This window comes from Octopus bimaculoides, chromosome 1 (genome assembly GCF_001194135.2).
Source record: "Octopus bimaculoides isolate UCB-OBI-ISO-001 chromosome 1, ASM119413v2, whole genome shotgun sequence".
Classification (NCBI taxonomy): domain Eukaryota; kingdom Metazoa; phylum Mollusca; class Cephalopoda; order Octopoda; family Octopodidae; genus Octopus; species Octopus bimaculoides.
This window is the reverse complement of record NC_068981.1, coordinates 13618135-13625839: the sequence shown is the minus strand read 5'-3', so window position 1 is coordinate 13625839 and position 7705 is coordinate 13618135.

Genomic DNA, 7705 nt, shown 5'->3' with positions numbered 1-7705 from the left:
GTCTTTCTGGCTGTGTTTGTTCCTTACCAACGCTTGAAAAACTGTGTCTGTACGTCTACGGCCCCGTAACTTAGCGGTTCGGCAAAAGGGAATAAATAGCAGGTTTTAAGAAAATAAATACACAGCTTGGTTCATTCGACTAAAAATTTTTCAAAGTTGTGCAAAAAAAGATTGCTTACCAACCACATGCTTCCGGGTTCAGTCCTACTGCTTGGCACCTTGGGCAAGTGTCTTCTACTATAGCCTCCGGCCGACCAAAGCTTTGTGAGTGTATTTGGCGGACGGAAACTAAAAGAAGCCCGTCGTATGCCTCTCTTTCTATATGTGTATGTATGTATTTGTTATTTGTGTCTATGTTTGTCCCCGCCACCATCGCTTGACAACCGATGTTGATGTGTGTAATGTAACGAAATGAGCAAGCATTTGATCTGTGCTATGTCAACTTAATCTAATAAACAGTTACTTAAAGAACAGTTGTGGATCTGCATTTAATTAGTCTATGAACACCTACTGCAATGGATGAAAATTACTACAATGGCGAAACTTTCGTAAAGAATAAATAGTATCAACAGCCTCTTGTGTTCATCGCACGTTTTCCTTTACAAAAACACTTCTTACACACATCTACACATATATTGTATACTATACTGATTCTTTGGCATAGTTCTGTTGGCTTCAAGGAATATATATGAACGTATCACCTTCAAGTATCTTGAAATGTGCTAAGAATGTCTTCTAAGAAATTTGTATTCTTGCTTTTGGAAAGAAAGTATCAAATAATTAAGATATGTTTTTCACAGAGTTTGATTAACGCCTTCAGTCAAGTATGAATGCAATACTGGAGTACAGCAGTGTAGCCAGCCGTTACTCTCGGATGAATATCACCAGGTAAAATGTTTCAAACTTCAGTTTGATGATTTAGGCTCCTATACAGTCTCGAGCACACTTAAGCAACGTCTTCGCCGCCTCAATATCTTTGTGCCAATATAACATATAGGATATAACAGCTGGAAGGAAAGAGAGAGAGAGAGAGAGAGAGAGAGAGAGATCATATTAGTATCCACTTGATATTAAATGCAGCCGAACAGACTGGAACAGCGTGAAAAATGAAATGCCAGGCTCAAGAGATACAGCGTACCGATCTGTCAGGAATTGAACCCACCTCCTTATTATCATGAGCCAAACACTCAAACCACTAACTTACATGCCTAATACGTTTCAGTGTTTATTATTTTTAGCAAAACTCTTGTTTTTTAGTTAGTATTAGTTATCACGCTCAAAGCAGACTTGAAACATCGCCTTCATATAATGGTGTAGATTTGTATCGTATTAAACATCTGTATTAATTGATACATATATTAATTCGATGTGCTGTATCAGTCATGTTGAATTAGCAATTAATATTGCCACTATATTATGCATGCTTTATTGCATATTACATATATGTTATTCAAGTGTTGTGAACACAACTGCGCTGTATGATAATTAACTAATAAGGAAAGGAATATGTTTTCTAGATAAATGATATTTATTACCTTTTGTTTGCCTTATCATGAAAACGAAGATTCGGTGTTTAGGTTAATTGTTATAATATGCTTGACAACAATGATTGTCGATTCCGCTACACTCTCTCATTAAATTATCGTTAGATCACAGAACAGTGAAATTGTGTGGCCTAGTGGTCAGGGTGTTACACTCACGATCGCCAAAGTATAGTTTCGATTCTCGGACAAGGCGGTGCGCTGTGATTTTGAGCGAAACATAGCACTTCGTGTTGTTCCAGTCCATCCAGCTGGAAATGTGGGACCCTGCGACGGGCTACCATCTTGTTCAGGGGGAATGTTGTGATCTCGGGCATTTATACACCAGGGAAGTTGGGTAACCAGCCTTACGAACCCTGGGACTTCACACACTAAAGCCCAGGGGTTTACCATAACTCGTATGATAAACAGTGATGTTTATAAGATTGTGCTGATATCTGAAGATGTCATTATAGTTGCGATGTGTTGACCGTATTAACGCACAGGATAATTGTTGGAAATTACTATTTCACGATAAGTAATTCAGAACCGGAAATAACTTATTAGTGAGGAAGACAAGTCAAAAGTCTCGATAACAAAATAAACAAGACTACCAATTTAGAAGTTGTGAATTCCAATTCACTTTTAAAACACCTATAATGCTTCTCAGCTCATAGGTGTTTTTAGACAATAAATTTTACATGAGTCCTTTGATAGAGTTTTGTTTAACACGACCTCCTTTTGACTGAAGTCCCTTTAGGGAATTCCAATGTGTTCAATTATTTCTGATGCAGTCTCAACATAAGAAAAATATCCACCTTTTTTTCGTTAGTCTTAGAATCTATCTAAATTTTCATGGGTACTGACCTTCATTTTCAGACTATTCATTAAAACCTCTACAATTCAGCTGCTTTCAAAACTATATATTTCTTAGTAAGTTATCAGTAAAGTTAAGTGTATCTTCATTTAACAATTATATTAATAGGTATGCTAAACCCTGAAGACATTTCCTAGACGTTATTTTAGTTCACTACACATTTTGATCTATCTCACGAAGCAATATTAAGTCTCAGTAATTATTTACTTTTGATCATAATTCTTAAAGTACAGACAGGTTGCTAGCATTCATTATTCTGAGGTGTTTCATTTAGAGATATATAATACCATATAACTGACCATACTAAAGTCCTGTAGCATTATCAAACCATATTACTTAGTTTCTGTGAAGAACAAACACCTTAGAATAGTTATAACGATGTAGTGTTTATCTAGGTTTATATTATACTCCATTCTTGCGTGGCTTTGAAGACTATGAAACTATGAAAAACCAGATAGAACGAGTTGACAGTAATTTTCAGGAAAATTTGATAAGCGGTGTTTCATTTATTGCAAAGTAAGTTCAAAGGAGGAAATTACTGCTAGAAGTAAAAATAATCAAGATAGAAGTCTCTGATAGTTGGCAGTTCCGTCAGATGATTTCTGGTTATGGAACTATATGTCTTTTTATATATTCACCAACGAGAATATCCACCTACTCTGAAGGTTACATAAATCACAGATATCTAGTAATCGATATCGAAACATATTATTTTATGCACGGAGAAATCATTATTGTCATCATCATCGTTTTAGAGTGATTATCCTCAATGGTTTTCATAGAGCCTAACCTTTACTCTGTCTTTCACTTGAAGACCTCATCAATTTCGGAAGGGAACTTGCCTTTTAAATTAACCAATTTACTTTATTGACGTTCACTATGAGAGTATTATAAAAACACTGCACACTGTTATCATTTATCTCACTACTGTAGTTCCGTCAAACTTTCATTGTAGATTTCTGCTAATTCACCGATTACATTCACTGAATATAAATCATGTTTACGGCAATACTTTACTTGCTAAATCTAACGGAAATAAACATATGTACTGTTTCGATAACAGTATGATTTCTTTGTACATTTACATTTTTCATTTCAATACCTCTTCTATTAAATGTATGGCTATCTCTTTGCTCATCTCTTCCACAAAGTAGTTATCAATCGATGAAATACTACCAGGCATATATAAAGCTAATTACTTGTGTGCTAGTTTATAAGTTTATGGAGGAATATGACTCTGTAAAAATTGATTATTTTACTTATATCTATAATACAATTTCTTTCTTTCTATCTAAAAGTATAGATTTTTCTAACTTCAGCGGAAACAGAAGTACACCGTCCACTTTTGTAGCTGCAGCGGAAACAGAATTAAAACAACCAATGTTCGACAATGACTGCCGAATCTTCCAGCTTGTTCTACGACTACAATCTTGTTACGAGTATACTGTAATTGCGCTCTACATTTTACAAGACAGCTGGTTATAGACTACTTCACTTATGAAACATCAAGCTATAGGTGAGACGTTTGACTGACTACAGATACAAACCGAACTCAAAACTTTTGTTTCTAACATGAAAACTGGCTTCTTTACATTCCAACTGTCTGTTTATTTGTGACGTAAACAGTTTTACATTAAAGGAGACAGTTTATAGAAAAAAAGATAGTTTGAAATTGACCGGAGGACAAAGAGGAAATAACGAAAGAATAACAAATAACGATTTCAAATGTCGAAACAAGCCCGGCAATTTTGGAAGGAGCGGGTCAGTTGATTACAGCTACCCCTGTATTTAGCTGAAATATTTCTTTATTAACCCCAAAAACGATGAAAAGCAAAATTGAGCACGGTTGGATTTGAAATCATGACGTAAAGAAGTGGAAAAAATGCTGCTAAGCGATTTGTTCGGCACGCTAATGTCAAATGTATATCAAAGAATTATTTCTACTCTAGTCACAAGGCCTGACATTTTATGGTAGTAGAGGAGGTTAATCAAGTACATCGACCCCAGCCTTACAGATTCTTCTTATTTCACCATGCTCGAAATGATGAAAGCCTAAGCTGAACTCAGAATGCAAAACCGGAAGAAATGCCACTAGATATTTTGTTCGTTGCGCTGACAATTCTGCGAATCACCACCTGAAGTATATCAAATAATGACACAGGAAAAAAATATCGTTATCATATTATAAAACACTGCATATGTATATATATATATATATATATATATATATACATATAACGTTTTGTTGCCAATTGTAAATATGTTGTTGGCATTAATCCACTAACGAAGATTTGAAATCGCTCAAAATCTGTATTTATAGTTGTCAGTATGTATTTATGAGTTACACATTGTATTCTAGGAGAGTGGAGAAATCTTTAAATGCGAGCCAGCAGTTCCTAAAGCTTCTTTTTTTTTTTGCACCAAGAACCGGTTCCTTGCAAAACAAATTTTTTACTGAGAGGAGGGGGTGATCACTGAATTAACAACACAATAAAGTGCATAATATATAATTTAGTTGTTACATATATAATGCATATATATTACATATATAATATATGAGAGGGTGCTTAAAAGTACATGGTTATTGTTTACTGTTGAGATTTATTTCCAATGTAATGAACAAATAATAAAGTAGAGTTGTTTGAATAATTATGCGAGAAAAATATTCCGAAAGCATTATTTATGAATCATATGTGGTGGAAATACGAAAATTACCGACTCTGAGAATAAGAGAGTATTATAATTGTGATAGAAGATAGAAAATAAGAGGAAGACGGAATTATCCCATCAATGAACCATAGTTGAGATCGTGCCCGTAAGAGATTGGATTGCAATTAATCAGTAAAGAAACAGGAGCGTACTTGTTAGTGACACTTTTGTACATGAGGTTGAAGATGTGTCAATACGTAACAGCAGAACCGTTCCCAGATGTTTGGAACGGTACACCATTGTGAGCTTCCATTCAAACGTGTAGAGCATCAGTATGCTGTTGGGGACAGAAAAATATTTTCTGGCCCCGAAGAGAAAGCTTACTTTTTGTAGTGTGATCCTAACTATGCTAAGGGCGTGCTTTGCGCCAAGAGATATCATCAATAATACTGACTCAGAATTACTGAGGCCAATGTTTAATAGAAAGTCCTATGCAATATATACATACATACATGCGTGTGTGTGTGTGTGTGTGTGTGTGTGTGTGTGTGTGTGTGTGTGTGTGTGTGTGTGTGTGTGTGTTTAGCCTTGGCGACAAAGTTATTGTAAGGGAGATTATCACTTTTTGATCAAACAGCAAAATCAGAAATCTAGAATTTAAAATTAAGAGTAACGTAGATGCACATATGTGTGGTTATGAATATTTATATTTTGTTATCCGTTACTATATTTAAATATTTATAAAAACTTCATAACTTTGTAACTTTTCCAACTTTTAAAATAACACTTTCAATAATTTTTAAACAATTGCCATCAATTTCTTAAACAATTGCACACAAATTCTTAAATCAATAGTAAATAATTTATCTATATCTGTATTTGCGTAACACTGCATTTTATATTTTTCTCATATATTTATAAAGCGGTTAAGCACAGAATGGATTTATATTCATTTATGAATGTTTCATATTTTCCTATATTAAAACAAAAAAGACATTTTCATTATCTATAATTTTCTGTATTTGTAAGATCGTATTTTTGTAAATTTCAGCATTTCTAGTTCAGTCTTTTAGTATTTATGTATTTCGTTTTGTATATATCTGCTGTTAAACATTCATACACACCTACATATACACATGCGTATCCATGAACCTATATAAGCATCTGTTTGTCAGCATTTGTTTGTCAGCATCTGTGTGTATAGTGTAGACATGGAAGCGTATGTGTGTACGTGTTATTACATATAATGTGCATTGATTAGTGTGTGTGTGTGTGTGTGTGTGTGTGCGTGCGTGCGTGCGTACGCGTGAATGCGCAAGCGGTCGTGCACACGGATGAACGTGTGTTGAGTTAAATATGTATTTGCATTTATATGCATCGACATTTTTAGTGCTTTCTTTTATCGCGATTTTCTCAAATAAACACACATACAACGATATATATAGACATACACACATACACGCATCCATACTCACAAACATACACGCATTTACAGACTTACATAAGCGCACGCGCACAAGCTACACATACACACATATGTATATATATATATATATATATATATTGCATCATATATTTACACATACATATATATGTGTGTAGTCCCTACCATGTTAATTCAAACATAAATTTATTCTTATTTACCTGAAATTATCTAAATCTTTCATTCAAATTTGCTAGTAATTTGTTGTTTTTTTTTTGTTTTTGTTTTTTTCTTTTCTTCCTCTCTACTTCGCAAGGGGAATCTGAATAAATTAAGAGTTCGTGTGCAGAATTTACTATACTTCAATTTAATGCACAAATTCAGTCAAGTGGCTCATTTGAGTTATTTTCATTTATTTCCTTTTAATTTTAATTATGCAAATTACCCTAAAGCAAGAAAATACGGAACCCTTTTTATGTATGTTAAATTGTTTCAAAATGATCGGATACAATAACAATAAAACTACACTGATGAGACAAAACTGATATACAGTGTCCATAACTGCAATTCGATTAAGAAAAATGTGAAAATTCCGCTGACTTTCATTTATTAAGTCGTGGTTAGTTTCGTATAGTGAACACATTTTCTCATTTATAGGCGGTAAAAATGACCCTAGGATTTCTTATCATTGTCATTTGCAGGAGGGAAAATAAATAATTTATGCATATGCATTTCACTGCAGTAGAATTTCACTCCTTTATACACCTCTCCACGAACAACATATACAGGGTGTCCACAAAGTCTGGGTACATGGGGATTAACACATACTTTAAGAAATTATTATTTCTTATATTTAATTGTTTATGTTATGAATTTATTTACTCCATGTACCCAGACCGTTTGGAAACCCTGTGTATATATAGAAATTAGAAATTACGCCCTTTTAAAGCCTAGCCAGGCTTATGGGCCCGGTTTCCCGGTTTCTATGGTGTATGTGTCCACCCCCACCCCCCACAGCTGGTCGGGACGCCAGTCCATCGCAGCTTTACTCAAGAAACAGGAAGAAGGAGTGAGAGAAAGTTGGGGTGAAAGAGTACAACAGGGGTCGCCACCACCCCCTGCCAGAGCCTCGTCTTTTTTAGGTGTTTTCGCTCAATAAACACGCACAACGCCCGGTATGGGAATCGAAACCACAATCTTACGATCATGATACCGACACCCTAACCACTAAGCAAC